A 16,655-nucleotide genomic window follows, 5' to 3' on the forward strand; every position below is an offset into this window, starting at 1 on the left:
CTCAACAATACGATCGCCGACATGATTTCTATGTATGTCGACGCGGACCACCGGAACTGGGACGCCATACTCCCTTACGTCACTTTTGCTTATAATACTGCGGTCCAGGAAACGACACGCTTCACTCCATTTCGTTTAGTACATGGTCGCGAAGCCACAACCATGCTGGATGCAGTGCTGCTTCCAGCTAGCGCTACCCCCTCTGTTATGGCTGCTGCCCAATTTGTTCGTTACGCTGAGGCCGCCCGCCAACTTGCTCGACAGAGCATCCGGCACCAGCAAGTTCACGACGCTCAGCGATACAACCTCCGCCACCGCAATGTGCGTTACCTGCCCGGCGAACAAGTCTGGGTGTGGAGTCCAATCCGCATGAGTGGACGCTCTGAGAAGCTTCTACGCAGATACTTTGGCCCCTACGAGGTGCTCCGCCAGCTCAGTCAAGTTACCTACGAAGTTCTTCCCCAAGGAACAGTTCGCTCTTCTAGACGGCCGACCTCCGAAGTTGTCCACGTCGCTCGGATGAAGCCGTACCACGCCCGCTAGCCCCTCGCGCGTGTCTGCACCACACGCCAGACACGTGCGACTACCCTTGTGGTCCTGCCTGCAATTTCTACCACACCGAGTCGGTGTCTTCAAGAGAGGGGGAGCAATGCTACGCTACTAACTACTCTAGTGGCGCCATACAGCGGCTAAACTGCATTTCCTGGCAGTTGGCAAGCCTTGAGCCGTCTCGGGGCTAGATGCTTCGTCTTCATCTCTCGTGCTGCCTGCTGCCTTGCGCGTTCCAACCTCTTGCGCGTCTAATTAAAGCAAGTAAACCAGCCCTGATTACGCCAACCGTTTCTCAGTGACAATATATATATATATATATATATATATATATATATATATATATATATATATATATAATCAAATAAATAAATAATTGGGCTGTTTACTAACTTTCATCGCGACTTTCTGCGAACTTGGTCTAAAATTCAAAAATTTTAAAGTTTACGCTAACGCTTAAGGATGGTGAAAAACGTACTGACCTTAGGTGCAGGCCACTGGACGTATATTTAAGATTAAAGATAACGGCTAAGTTCCGCCACGATCCTGATTACCTCAGAGCAACTGGATCAGTATCAATGATGTTATTGCTTTCAGCGAAAAGAAATCTTGCCGAATGGCGCAAATGATGCAGAATATAATTCACTCGAGAAATGTCGACATCCAAACAGCAGCTTTTCCGCCGCAATATTCAAAAAAGAAGCATTCACCTTTGAAATCTTCTTCTCCTTAAGTCTTTCCACGAAGAAATATGTCAGGCAACCAGTGAAGTAACACACACCGTGCTAGAAAAATAAAAGTAATAGTAGAAACCTGTCCCGAGGAAAGTTCTGCAGCAAAATATATATATATATATATATATATATATATATATATATATATATATATATATATATATATATATATATGTGAGTGAGCGATAGAAATATATGTGTAGTTCTTGTTGTTCTTTCAATGCGCGGATGTTTATCCCCTTCAGTGACGATCTAGTATCCAGTCGGAGGAAAATATCAAACATTTCAAATTTTTGTAAGAAGTATGGCTAGATTGCTGAAAAAAATTCCATCCTGCGTGATAACAATTATGCAATTTCTCTTTGGTCGTGGTATCTCCACGTGATGAATATCGACTGTTATGAGTGCACTTCTTTTGAGTCGCTGCAGTATAAAGAAGACTGTGTATAAAATACACAGCTTAATTTAGGCTTGTGTAACCAAAGTAAAAACGGCATTAATTTTTACCCAAACCACACAGAAAGACCAGACAGGACGGGCGCTGACTCCAACTATTCCTATAGAAAGCCACATGTTGCATATATATAGCCCGAAGAAGGTAAACGCATGCGCATTTCTTATATGGTAAAAAAGAAAAAAAAGGAGAAAAACCAACAACAATAACAAACTCACACCCACACTCAGACAAAACCTTCTCATTATCACGTATTTTTTAGCAATCTATGCCCACTTTCTCGTAGGGAGATAGAAGAGGTGCTGACGCACATGCCACCTCTCTCTTTGATAAAAAAGGCTTCTGCCCATTTCCGAGATAATCTATCTTTGCTCCTAGCTAGAATTTTAATCTCGCCAAGTCATGGCTCACAGTTTTTGTTTTTGTTTTTATCAATGCAGGAGCGGCAATGAGCGGGCAGGTTTTCGGACGAATCTGATGCGTTCCCTAACGACCTTTTATGTTCGCCTGCACGCTCGTTTACGCAGCGTCCAGTCTGGCCGACGTACACCTTGCCACATGCAAGGGGGATCTCGTAGACCACTCCTGTGGCCCACCTTACATAGGGCTTCGAGTGCCTCTTTCCACACCCAAATGTTTCTTTGGCACCGCTGCTAACCTTGAGCACATCTTGGCCAATTTGCAGAGGGCGGAGAAGACCATGGGGACTCCGTACTTGTTGCCAACTCGTTTTAAATTGTGGGACACCTTGTGAATTGTGGGACACCTTGTGAAGATCCCCCTTGCATGTGGCAAGGTGTATGTCGGTAAGACTGGACGCTGCGTAAACGAGCGTGCAGGGGAACATAAAAGGTCGTTAGGGAATGCATCAGATTCGTCCGAAAACCTGCGCGCCCATTGCCGCTCCTGCATTGATCAAAACGAAAAAAAACTGTGAACCATGACCTGGCAAGATTAAAATTCTAGCAAGAAGCAATGATCGATTATCTCGGGAATTAGCTGAAGCCTTTTTAATCAAAGGGAGAGGTGGCATGTGCGTAAGTACCACTTCTATCTCTCTACGAGAAAGTGAGCATAGGTTGCTAAAAAATGCGCGATAATGAGCAGGTTTTGCCTGAGTGTGAGTGTTTTTTTGTTGTTGCTTTTCTCCTTTTTTTTCTTTTTTGTCATATAAGAAATGCGCATGCATTCACCTTCTTCGGGTAAGAGCACCGGACGCGATATTCGGAGGTCGTGGGTTCGGATCCCACCGGCGGCATGGTTATTTTTTCTGCTGCTTTATAAGTAATTTTCTTTAAGCGATTTATTAATCTAAGTATTATTATCCCACTGATAAGCATAACACACTATTAATAATAATAAAAAAAAAATTAACGTTCCCCTTTGCACCTTGGTTTCGGTGACTGTTGGCTCCCTTCATAAATTTGTCAAACGGGCCCCTCATTTCCTTTAACTTGTCTGCTAATATATATATATATATATATATATATATATATATATATATATATATATATATATATATATATATATATATATATATATATATATATATATGCAACTTGTGGCTTTCAAGAAACATAGTTGGAGTCAGCGCCCGTCCTATCTGGTCTTTCTGTGTGGTTTGTGTAAAAATTAGCGCTGTTTTTACTTTTCTTACACAATGTTACACCAAATAGCCCAGCAAGAGGTACTCGTAATTTAGGCCTTTTAAAACACTGATCAAGCCAAAACAAGCGAACAAGTACACATACCGTACGTTCCAAAGCCACTGCCGCTTGTGTGAGACACGGATGAGTCCATCTTAAATGGTTTTATGGGTCTGCATTCAAAGTATTCGAACTATACACTCTTGACATTCATGGCTCTTTATACAGGGAGTCCCAGCTAACTTTAGCCAGAGTTTAAAAATATGCCGCAGCACTTAAGGACGAGGCCACCAATTGCATGTTGATGCGTCTTTTATGGTGCAAGTCATGTTGTTTTTATATTGTGCTTAATTGCGTAAATAGCCCAGATTAATAAACCGACTTCGCAAGCAATATAGACAAAAAATTCCAATTAGAAAGTTGTAGAACGGTCCCCTAAACGTCCAAATGAACAGTTTTTAACTTTTCATCTATTACGTACTACCTTTTTTTCCGCTTATTGCAGATTCCCGCGAAATAGAACAAAATACCACGTAATATGTCTGGTTGCCCGCCGCGATTGCAGTGCTGTCAAGCGTGTGCTGTCGCGTAAAAGGTGACAGGGCTGCGACGCAGCAGCTGGCTGTGCGATGCGGTATGCTTCCCTCGCGGTGGTTCATGATAGCAATAAGCAGACGCAGCCCCTATAGCTTGCGCTGGCGTAAATCGCACAGCCAGCGCCTGCGTCGCAGCCCTGTCACCTTTTAAGCGGCAGCCCACCGGGCGAATTAAACTGTTCGTTAGTAGGCGGAACGTTTGAAACCACTGCAATCGCGGCGCACAGGCGAACATGTCACGTGGTATTTTTTGTATTTCGCGGGCATCTGCAGTGAGCAAAAAAACAAACACGTAATAGGCAAAAAATTAGAAACTGTTTAATCGGACGTTTTGAGGACCGTTCTACAACTTTCTAATTGCAATTTTTCGTCTCTCTTCAAGCTTGCTAAGTTGGTTAACAAATTTCGACAAATTATGCAGTTAAGCGCAATACAAAAAATAGTGCGGCTTGCTCCATACAATAGCCAGCAACGTGCTTTTGGTCGCGTAATCCAAGAGTGCCGGGGAATATTTTTAAACTCTGGCTAAAATTAGCTGGAAGACCCTGTATATCTGCAGTAACCGAAGCCGACACGAAAGTAGCGTAAACAGATCTGTTCTTTTTGACTGAATGAGTTACGCCTCTTTGTCCTACCAAGGGCCTTAGCCACAAAAGAGGGTTGTCCATGGGAAACCAAAACGCTACCTGCATAAAGTGGATGATAAAAACGAGGGTTCGCGATGATGACATCTTTTGAAAAGGAGAGAGAAAGATTTCCTGACAAACGTTTCGGCCTGCTTACTTTATGCTAGTACCAAATTTTAAGTGTTTTCCTAGTTCAGAGCTGGCTGCTGCTTGTCAAAAAGCAGACATCGCCTCTAATTTTGGCAAAGTTGTTAATCTAAGCGCCAATGTACACATTCAGCGCGAATGTCAAATCGTAAACACAGAAATGTGCTTATCAAGCATCTGTCACATTTATACAGTAGGGTTGGCACACGACAAAACTTTACTTAAAGAGGAGTCAGCAGTGAGTTTGTGTTAGACTGGGATCTAATTACTCACGTGTTTAGCTCCAACAGCAGCACTGAATGCAACACAAGGATGTTATCTTCGTTCACGCCCACAAAAATAAATTCAATAGAGTATGTGAAAAGCTAAATTGTGAAAGTCTTGATATTGCATCGGTAGCTCAATGGGGACTTTCTGTGGCGTAAGCGGCGTTGGTGTTGCCCATCCGTAGCTTGCGGTGACCAAACACGCTTGCGACTAGGAACGCTATCCTAGTAATCCCATGTTATCCTGATCGTGCGCGAAGTCTGCTGTCTCGAGACTATGTCCTGATTATTCATGGGACATATGTGTGCTTTCGAGTGGGCGCTGTCGTGGCCAAAAAGGGAGGGGGAGAAACGGCGAACCGGGCGCTGTGAGACCTTTCGCCTTGATAAAGGCGGGAAAACAGTTGCTTTTTGGAGAAGGTGCCCAAAATTGCGGGGACAAAATGGTACATCCCTAGGGTGCCTGCTGTTGACAACCCGTTATAGTCGCCATTTTGTATGCTGCCATTCTTAAAGATTTTTTTGTTTATGGGGGTTTAACGTCCCAAAGCGACTCAGGCTATGAGAGACGCCGTAGTGAAGGGCTCCGGAAATTTCGACCACCTGGGGTTCTTTAACGTGCACTGACATCGCACAGTACACGGGCCTCTCGAATTTCGCCTCCATCGAAATTCAACCGCCGCGGCCGGGATCGAACCCGCGTCTTTCGGGCCAGCAGCCGAGCGCCATAACCACTCAGCCACCGCCATTCTTAAAGACGAGTTGCGCACACATAAAAGACAGACACAGGAAGAACACAAGAAGACGGAAAGTGCTCAAACCTTCAACTGATTTTGTTAACAGCACAAAGGCTTATATAGGCAGTGTGCACTCGTGCCTAAAAGGAGGAAAACGAGAGAAGGAAGGCAAATGAAGCCTGTGCACAGGTCAAAAAAAGATGCGTAGGAGCTTCTTTCCCGTATTGTACTGCATTACGGAAGTATCACTGATAAAGTCATCGCTTTTTCATTTCATGTGGTGCGCTTATAAAAGCTCACGCGCTAATTTTTCTCTGCTGCTGCCCAGAATCTTAACGCTCTTGCGCTGTGGCTCACACCCTGTACATGCAATGGAATGAGCGGGCAAGTTCGCTCCTTCTCTAGCCCGAATTGACCGAGCATGCTAAAGTGATGTTTCATTAGGCGTGGAGTTCATGAGGACAGGGAGGCAGACTATCCGTACTGGCGATCGTTAATGTTTATTTACATGTGCTCACAACACACCGATTGCAACTAACGCAAGATTGAGCTTTCTTGTCAGAATGAGAAGAAGAATCGGTGAGAAGAGTAGTTGAAGAGTAGACGTATTTAAGAAAAATGGGAGGATGTTTCAGCTTCGTCTTTAAGAGTGGAACGCTACAGCGTGTTGCAGCGCTGCCAGGGAGTGCACGGAACGCCATCGCCTTGCCCGTTGGACAAATTTCTCGGAGTCTCTAAGAGGCCTCTAAAAAGAACACAGACGCTGCTCCAAATTAGCACACGTAGACGGCTGTAGTTCCATGACACCTGTTCAGAAACGAACGACACTACTCCGACACAGAAAGATAGCCTACGCGCGGGCCATCTGCCGGGCCAGCGCCGTGTCATGGCGAAGGGGTTTTCAGGGGGTGTCATATGATGGCGCTACTACTGCATGCCAAGCACGGAGGAAATTTGCCGGAAACGCATGACATTCGCCTGATTCCGACAACTGTAATTTACATGCTCATAATTACTCATTTATATCTCAGTATAGATCTCGAACGTACTTTTCCAGGAAACCCGTGCATTCACTAGACGCGCCTTCATTCTTGTTCAAACGTAGAGCTGTCATGGCGGAATGGAAGCGTCCCCGTTTCGAACGCCAAAGGCCCCGGCCAGATTCCCGGCCTTGACCAAGTTATTTTATTCATTGAATATAAGTGCATTTTTACGCAGCTCCGAATATTTCCGACGCATGGTGTGCACAACAAATTCTATAACGCCGACAGCTTTTCGATCAAACGAGCTGTATTCGCGCTCGCAAGAAATTGAGATCGGCTTGTGTGCCCACTGTCACCAGGATCAACGCGATCATTCTCCCTCGGCGCCTTAACTGGTCTGTTTTAAGGCGATCGGCCTTTAGAAACACACTCCAACCGGCGTTGCGTTCGGAAGTAGTGATATCATGCATGCTTGGAGGGAGCGCGTTGAGGATGACTGGAGGGCAGCACCGTCAAATGTAGACGAAGGGATCGCGACGGCCTGAAACGGACGGTGCAGTCGGTACGTGCCGAAGATAATAGCATGGGAGGAGTGAGGGCACGCTGCGGTCTCTGATAAGCTCAAACAAACGTCCCGTTAGTTTATGCCATATTGGGTGCGCCGCACTACACGTGTGATGTGGCTATAGCTTACTTTTAAATCGTTGGATTTGGCTTGGTGAAGAATGTGACAGTTTTCGGCTATGGTAGGTATATTGACGGGGAGGTCGCCTTCAGTTGTGCCAGGAAAGCTTCCTTATATCACTATCGCATAAATGCTGGCGGAATCCGGTCAGTACACGTGCTGGGGATATCACCGATTTAACCGCGGATACCGCCCGTGATGCCTGTTGTTGTTGTTCCCCTGATAGTAATTATATGATGCGCTCTGCGCAGTCAACGCTTAATGTCCAGTACGTAAACACAAGTGGCAGCCCCCACCGTCGCAAGGTGCGAGGGCATATTAGTTTTGCAGCAGCAAAAAATCGCTGCAACTATTTTGAATTATTATGTTCTCAGCTTGTCTCTATGACTGTATATTGCTGAAGAAACCGCGCGTGTCTTACTCAAAAGGCATTTTTGAAACTTTTATGGCACCACACCAAACGTGCGTCCATCTAGCCCAACCACACAGGAAAATTACTCACTCATCACCTCGGACAATAATTCAGCGGTCACAAAATTTGCCAGCCTTTCAAGCGGCCTGATTTGTCGAGTACAACACCTGACTACGTGGTGACTACACCAACATTGCATGAATTATATTGCAGGAGTTTCTCCCATACATCGGCATGCGTCACCATTACCAACTTCACGCACTGCAATCTCTGCCATGTTTCGATTCGGTAGCGGCACCCTTCTGCTTCGTGTTATCGCGCCTGTACGAGGTGAAACACGCTGCCAGGATTGACCTTTTTTTGGAATGGCGGATAATCAGGCGATTCCTACTCAATACACTTCGGCGTTGTACATAATACTACTCGCATGTTATGGTGCGACAGCGTTGGAGTATTAAGTAGGTTGTGGGCGGATAATGAACGTGGCTATTACCTAGCACGCGAGAGATCTTCAAAAATTTAATGCACTTCTCGTTAAAATGTGAAGAGAAACGTATTAATCTGAAGTGATAGGAAGTAAAGTAGCTATAAGACTTTGTCTAAGTAGAGGTGCCTCTATTTAGTTAGCGCAGCATAAAGACTTTGCCACTTTGCTGATCCTCGAGCGGCATTCTTTGCGTGTTTAACTTGTACTATTATTCAGTAATCGGTGATTATTAGTGTTCGCAGGTGCCTATTTTGTGTGCACTGCAATCACCCCGCGCATTCGGCATTTTTCATGAGAGAATTACGCTTAGCATGATTTCCTCCAAGGAACCCTCAATGATATTAGTAGTCTTCCTCATTGTCCTAGACTCCTTTATTTTCCTTTTCATTTTCCTGAAATGAAGAAACATGCTCATAATATCTCGTGTGCACAAATCCAGGAATTCTAGCATGCAACTCTCAAGTGGAAGTAAACACAAAGATTATTAGAATGTTTTATATATCTTATTTCCGTCGGCTGGCTATTGGTGTATAATATAGTGCAAAAAATTGACTTCTTTTTTCCAGCGTGTCACCTGGGGAATGAAATCCCCAGCATTTTTTTTTAACTCACGTTATTGACTCTGTCAATGGAAAGATAAATGGCGTCATCTCGTTGCCGGCCACTTGCCATGTTGCCACGGAACAGCCTACGAGGGACAGCACCACGAAGGCAGCCACTGCTAGCCTTAGACTTCATCGTGAAAAAAAAGAAATCTAAATGCTTCTCAGGAGCCGGGCATGCGCCTCGCTCACACTGGACAACAATATTTGGCCCCTTTTATGGCACCAGTATATTGATGACTTTCAAAAAATTCCTAGATCTGCGTGTAACATCTGCACGCATTTACATCTGCATGTAAGCGCCGCTGCAATACTTCTTGATGCACATTCTGGTGTTTCTTGTTTATTTATTCAGGATCCCTGGTGGCCAAAGTCGCGCGTTGTAATAAAATGTCACCGGTACCGCTGTTCTTGTTAACAAGCCATTTCCAAAATTTTGCCCCCCCCCCCCCCCCCTTGAAATCTGAACTCGGCCGATTTGAAATAAAATCAATATCCATCCATAATGGACCGTGCCCAACACGATGGTTACTTCCAAAAATGGCCTGGGTCATTTTCGAAATTAAGTAAAGCCAAAAATCAGTGCTTTCGCACTATAATACGTTTAACCAAGTTAAAACCCTGGCAACTTTGTTGCTTTGGTACCGTGACGAAACTCTAAACCGAACCTGCCTTTCTCCACCGAACCCTCTCTTCTCACTGGAATGATAAAGGGGCAAGCACTGGGCTTCCTTTCATCCCATGCGCAGCGTTAGTAGGTAGGTTTCTGTGTGTTACCGCACCACAGGCTACGCATATTCCAAAATGAGTGGAATAGGGTATGAGCGGCAATAGGGAATCAAACGTTTCTTACCTCTTCAGCAGCAGCAGAATAGGTAAACTGACAAGGAAGAATTGGAAGTCCATAGACAGGTACCATAAGTGTCCAAAAAGAGGCTGCAATCAAAACAAAACGATTATAGGTTCGCAGCCCATTGAGATCTGGCATATTTTGGTACGCTTAATCTATTCCTGTCTGAAGCGGCCGCTTTAGTTTCACAGTATATGATAATTACTAAATTATTTCGCATTTCTAACGTGGAGTTCCTTAGTTGTAGAAACTGAGGCTCACTTTTGTGAATCTTACCGGCGTTTCCAACATTCTTGGAAAAAAATGCTGAATATTGAAAAATTGCAAGGCAGTGTTATGGAAATATTGAGGATAAATATCGATTCTTCCTATGTCCAGCAAAATTTTTCTTTTACAATTTTTCTATCTCTCGCATGGAGCAGTTAAGACTGCCATAAAAACCAATGGGGAACGCTTTTTACGATCGCAAAATACGCTAATAGGAAAGAAAAACTAGTTTATAGGAGTTTGCGTATATATTGATTAGTATGGCGAAATGGTACAATATATGAAAAAACTGCGTTCATAAACTCTTTCCTGTTTAAAAAAGCTTTTGCCCAGAATGATTGGGTATGCCTTGGAAACGTGTCAGACCATTTAGAGATTTAAGCATGTGATTTCGTGGTAAGCACAAGCACTGCGGGAGTGAGAGGTCAAACTTAGTATCATAGAACATTACTGGCAATGCACTGGTGGTTTTCTGCACTCTAAGATAAATTCGTGAATCAGCCGACGCACTCACAGAGGTAATGAGACTGGCTCGAAGAGTTGTGAGGGAAACGATAGGCCGCAGCTCAAACTTTGATCTATATGTCTACTTTCTGCGGCATGCATATATCATTTTCTAATATGTGCAGCGGCCGGTATAAATTATGTTTCATGGTACAGAGAGGAAAATTACAGCATCTGCAGTGACCTTAAAGTCGTAATTTTTCACTTGTAGAAGCAGATACAGCCACTGTCTCTGAAATTCGTCCTTGAACTTGTGGAAGTACCCCTTATCGTCTGGTCCGGAGGTGATAAGAGGCATCAGGAAAATACACATGAGGACGAAGAACAGCGGAGCCATGGTTCTGCAAAAGAATTCGTTTTGTAATAACTTGCTGAAGCACATTCGAGAATGAAGATGCTCAAAGTGAGACGTTGCAATCGGCTAATGCTATGGGTGAGCTGAATCGGAACCGAACTCAGGCCTCTGCCTTTTTTCCCCATAGAACAACGGGGATGACCCGTCTGCGAAGCGACACAGATTGCTTAATATTTTGGTGAATTAAATCTTGGTATCAATAGCCGCGGCTGTTTGGCAGAAATTAAAGCGACGATCTGGGGCCGCGGGCCGTGTCAACGCCTGAGTGAACGGCGGGAACCTGAACCATCCAACAAGCGAAAAAGAGCACAGGAGATAACTAAAGTAGTAGGGCGCAATACAATATTTATAGGATAGAACTTATGAGGATAAAGAGCAGATGTGCAGAGACACAAGTATGCAAACGGCTGAAAAACATCACCAAAGGCTCATTCACACTCGGCCATCCGGAGGCGAGAGTGAGCGAAATCCGTCGGCTACAGCGTCGCCGCTCGCGGCGTACGGAGATATGGTTAGCGAAGATCATAAATCGACGCTGTCGACTTACCATGCGTACGCACGCTCACGTACGCTAAAAGCAGGTATTTTGCCGGGCGTCACGCCGTTTATCGTAGTCCGACATTTAGTTCAGCGTATGCAGAGACGCAACGATAAGATCAGCCTAGTGGCGCCCTCTGGTTCTGGGGATGGGAACCATTTGTCAACAAACGGACGCTCCTCTTAAGTGGCAGAAGCGTCACTCTGAATAAAAAATAAAGCAAATGTATAAATTATACGTTTTCTTATAGGTGAGATGAGACGAAGCGGAAGATCGGTGCCCCATTTATGGCCACCCAACGCACTGAAAACAGCAGTAACAGCGACGAATTAAGTCCGAAGTGAGGGATACTGCTTCGAAGGGCACCGCCATGTTTCTCGCCGCGGGAATGCAACTGCCTACTCACATACCTATTGGCCGATGGGAATCGGCGGAATTTTTCCGGCAACAGAAATCGGTCTTGGGCCGACTGATCTTGCCGTGCTGCTATTCTTTCCTGTTGGCGCCAAAAGCGTCCGAATTAGCTTCGCTCGCCGAGTTTTTGGACAAGTGTGAGCGGGCCTTAAAGAGACACTAAGGAGAAATTGAATTTGGCTTGTATCGATAGAAAACCACCTCCTCAACACAAAAACATCACTCTATCTGAAAACAAAGCTCTCGTAAGTTAGAAAAGAGCAAGAACTAAAATACAAGTATCGCCCCCAAAGGCCAATCTCGCAAGTACAAGCGTGATCATGAAGTAAAACAAAAGCTCCACAGACCTCCGAGGCTGACAAACTTGCATGAAATGTATATGCTTGATAAATGTTGAAGTATAGAAGTCTTGTTTTGAAAACACGAGTGCACTTTGAGCACGCGAGGAAGACGGGAAAAAAAAGACAACCTCAATGTTGGAAATCAAAGAACACCTGCCACTGACGGCCAGCTGAGTTTCCGTACGCTTTGGGGTGCTTCGCGGCTATGCGTGTTGCGTGCCCGCACGGTTTCGTTATGCGCGTCGATACACAATGGCGGAGCAGCAGAGCACCTCCAAGTGCCTGTCTAAGTGCTCCTCGGACGAAGTTCGTGCAATGGCACGCAACTGCGACAAGGAAATAGAGCTGCGCGTAACCAGTGTTGAACGTGTATTTACGTTAGCAAACGCACCGCTTGGAGTGTTCACTTCGTCAACGCACCAAGACGCAGGGCTGCAGAACCAGTCCTACGAGGAATAATATTACAGAATTTAAATATGCCCTCACGTACCAGTCACTACACATCAGTCGAGACGGTGGCTCAGCGGTGACAGCGACGCCGCCGACTCCTCTGCGCGAGGACTTTCTTGCCAGACCCGCCGCCTCAGTGCTCAAAAGCATCGCGTGCAGTGTCGGGTTGAGATCGCTGGAAGCAGGCCGCAGAACATCGTTGTTGGAATCGGGAACTGGATCTATCGTAATGTTGGTGGAAACGTGAACGAAGCGGTGATAGCTGAAAGAGGCCTTCACCGTTCGGCCGGCAGTATATTTAATTTCGGCTGCTGCTAAGCAGGAGCTCAGCGCTCGCCGTCAGCAATCACAGAGTACTCGTTTCCTTTTCCGCCGTTTTACGTCCTTCTTCTCATACATTTCTTCATCAGAGAGTACCGAGTTTGAATCGTAGCGGAAGAAAAAAGTTTTCAACATCCAATTCTAATCTCTTAGCAATAATTGCAGCTTTCGCTGCCGGACAAGCGGCAAAAAAGTCACAATTTGCCGAACTATCAAATTTTAGTAAGAAAAAAAACATCGATAGCGTTACCCTCAGTAACTCCAAGGCGAGGGCGGAGCCATGCGTTGGAAGGAAAGAAGCACGGCGTTCTTAGCGCTGTCTGAAATACTGGTACGAAACGGGACCCCCTGGCAAGCGCTAACGTCACTCATACTCCGACTACCGCTGATGGAGCTACGTAGCCGTTGAGAAAAGCACAGGTGCATCCAGCGACCTCACAGGTAGAGCAGATTGAAGCAAAACGTTCAACAAAATACAGGATGGGAGAGACACGCGGGGAAGCGCTGGGGTGCTCTGCAAGGACCAGTGTCCACTGTCTCAGCACTCGTGGCAACACGCGCCAGCAACGGTACGGCAAGGCACGCGCCGTCGTTTCGAATCTAAGATCATTTTCCTTGAGATAAGGATGCTGTCTTGGCTAAAACCTTGAAGACATTTCATTTAAATATGCTCCCCGCACTCCGCTCGATCTTAATATGCTCTATGCTTTTATAAAATTAATAAGAAGCTAGTAAGAGCCTCTGTTTACTATCTCTGAATTAAGCATTACTATTTCTTCAATTACGTTGACTGCTTGTTGCTATACCTACCTGGAAAATCTTTGCTACCTCCGTGAAGGCAGAGCTTCCGCCTTCCTGCCTTGTTTCTACCTCACTAATAAATCTTTACTACGAGCTCAAAGAAGGGCACTGACGGCGCTGACGGCACTGACTCTTGTTGCTCCTTATTACCTTGCTAGTAATTGGTAGAGAGAGGTTAGTCAGATAGTCCTCACAAAGTGAACAAGGCTGGGCAAATCTCAGTGTTTTGTTTAAAAAAATCTTGCACATGGTAAGAGCACTTACTAGCACTTCATACCGCCGATTAATCGCTTCTTTCACTCTACCCTTCCGCCCCGACCTGTCCTTTACCCCTCCAATGACAATTTTGTTCAATTTAAATTTATCTTTTGCCCTGCTTCTCTTCCCATCACTTCTCAGGATCACGTGTCTTCCGCATTCCTTTCTACTCACCCCCCCCCCCCATTTTGCTTTCATGCTTTATCTGCTTGCTCTTTTTCCTTTATTGTAAGTTTTTCCCGGGTATTTCGTTCTGCCAAGCTGACTAATCCTTTATAAGTTTTTCAGATCAAAGCAGCCAGTCAATCAACGCCACATGTGGCAGCTGGACATTGCCTTTCAAGCCCACGCTCGCTATCTCTCCACGCTCTACTCCCAGGGATTCCTTTCTGCTGAGCTGGAATTTTTCTTTTCACAGTCTTGCAGGTCAACCGGGTAATCAAATTTATAAGCCATCATGCCTGGACAAGATTTATCCTTCCCGTCATAACAACATTAACACTTCATACTCTCCTCCCCCTCACGGGACCTTCCTCCTCGGAGGCATGACCCTATTTAAACCCCGCCAATAATGAACGCTTTGCCCAGATAAAGACAAGTCCTCTTGTCGAAACGTTGGAAAGCACCCCGAGGTTTTCGCTCCCTTGTTCACTTTGTCTAGTAATTGTTCGTTTCACCCTTCTAAAAAAGGTTAAGATAAATGGCAAAGACGGTAGTGTGAATAACATGGTTTTTTAATGGAACGTTCTTGCAGCCTAATGTGGTTGGACACATTTTCCCATTTTTCATTCGCAGGTTGAAAATCAAGCGCAGTAACTTAGCTCAACAGGTATATGTAAAAGCCTTTCGAGGGTCAGTTTGTCGAGGCGTAGAAGTGAAGATGGGATTATTCAGTGCCTGTGCAATGAATTTGTTGCGTTTGTGACTGCCTTTCAGATCTTAGTTTATTTTTGCGCAGCTTTGCCTGTACCTCGTACTGATTTTCACTTGATGTCATTGCCTCTCATTGCCTCTCTCTTTCAATGTTTTAAGCTAAAATGATTTGTACTATAGCCGCACCGCGTCTCTACTTGACACTTTCACCACGGGAGCAATTTTCGAAGCCATAAATGCTGTGCATCATGGACCACCGGTGGGCCACCTTTAATTTTCTTGGATGCGTCTCGACAATTCACAGGCAGCGGCGGTTATGCGAAATTCTTGGAACCGCCAACAGATGGCAATGTAGACCTATTTGAAAAATCAGAGCTGTACCACGGCTGCATCGTGCGTCTCAATATTCGTGGCCGCACAGCATACTCACGACTTGTGTCAACGGCGACTCGAGACGCAGTAAATGTGTTAAGCACGTAAGCTGCTGTCACCATAGAGGCGGTAGCTCTCGTTGATTTTGAGCACTTATCCCAATTATTGCGTGACTCTTATGTTTTTGAGCACTGCGAAATTAGTACGTACCTGCAGCTGACTATACCAGGAACAATATACGCAGAAAGCAGTTACTAGGTTTTAATTCCTGAGGGTCACTACCTTTATTTAAAAGGGTACAATGCGAAATCGCCGGAATAAAATTGCCTTTGGTACACACACCGAGTACTTTTATACATTAACTTCTCCAAGGTCGTAGCAGATAGGTGTTTGTATTAATGCATATTTGGTTGGGGCTGTAATGTGAACAGTGCTTTCGCACACACGTTGGTATCGGTTACTATGATTTTTTCACAGTCATTCAGTAGGAGTTGATATATAGTTTTGCTGATATGGCTATTTCTTGTTATTTTCAAGGGTTACTAAATTTTACCACCACGCACCTTACTTTCACTAACTTGCATGGCAGTAGCAAACTGGGCGAAGAGTTACCAGCTTTTTGTTAATAAGCACTACGACATTTTTTAAGGATCTAGTGTCACGGTTTTGCAGGCAGAAACAACATTTCAAGAACACTAATAATATTGTATAGCGTTACTTTCACAAATTCTCTCTCACTTAGTTACTTACTTTCACTACTTTGTAAGTTATTATCGTTTGGCTTGGAATAGTTTATCGGGTGTTTAACGTCAGAAAGCGACTCAGGCAATGATGGACGCCGTAGTGAAGAGCTCCGGAAATTTCGACCGCCTGGGTGTCGCGAATTCGTAACGCGTCCCCGACTTTCCAAAGCGGAACGCCATTGCGTGCAGATTCGAGCAAGAGAACAAACAGATCAAACAAAACAAAACGAAGCCGTATTTATAATTTAAAGGAAAAGAGCCAATAAGAAAAGCAAACAACAATAAAACACACTATACACGCGTACAAAACTGCAGGTCCAAGGAAAGCATTCACCAGATATTGAGCGTCCCGGGTGAAGTGGGGATGCCTTGCCGACGGGATGGACCGCGGGTTGATGAACTGCGAGGCGTCGCTGGCGTTGCGTCGACGGAAGCGGCGAAAAAGAGCCAGGTGGTACTAGCAGCGGAGAGGATCGACTCCAGGAAGACGCCGGTGGTCTCCCGTCAACAGCCCGAGGAACTTGGCATCAGCAGGAAAAGCGTAGCCAGGACCCGTCGACGGTGTCTCGAAACACCGGAGGTTTAATGCAGGCAGGGGTGCCTTTCGGCAACACGGACCCTCAGTTCATCGGCTGCCACCTCGA

General features: G+C 45.3%; 1 pseudogene; it reads right to left on the reverse strand.

Annotated features, from left to right (window-relative positions):
- Nucleotides 1-16,655, reverse strand: part of LOC144111875 (nose resistant to fluoxetine protein 6-like) — a 77,514-nt pseudogene that overhangs the window by 17,426 nt on the left and 43,433 nt on the right.

Source organism: Amblyomma americanum, unplaced genomic scaffold (genome assembly GCF_052857255.1).
Source record: "Amblyomma americanum isolate KBUSLIRL-KWMA unplaced genomic scaffold, ASM5285725v1 scaffold_12, whole genome shotgun sequence".
NCBI lineage: Eukaryota > Metazoa > Arthropoda > Arachnida > Ixodida > Ixodidae > Amblyomma > Amblyomma americanum.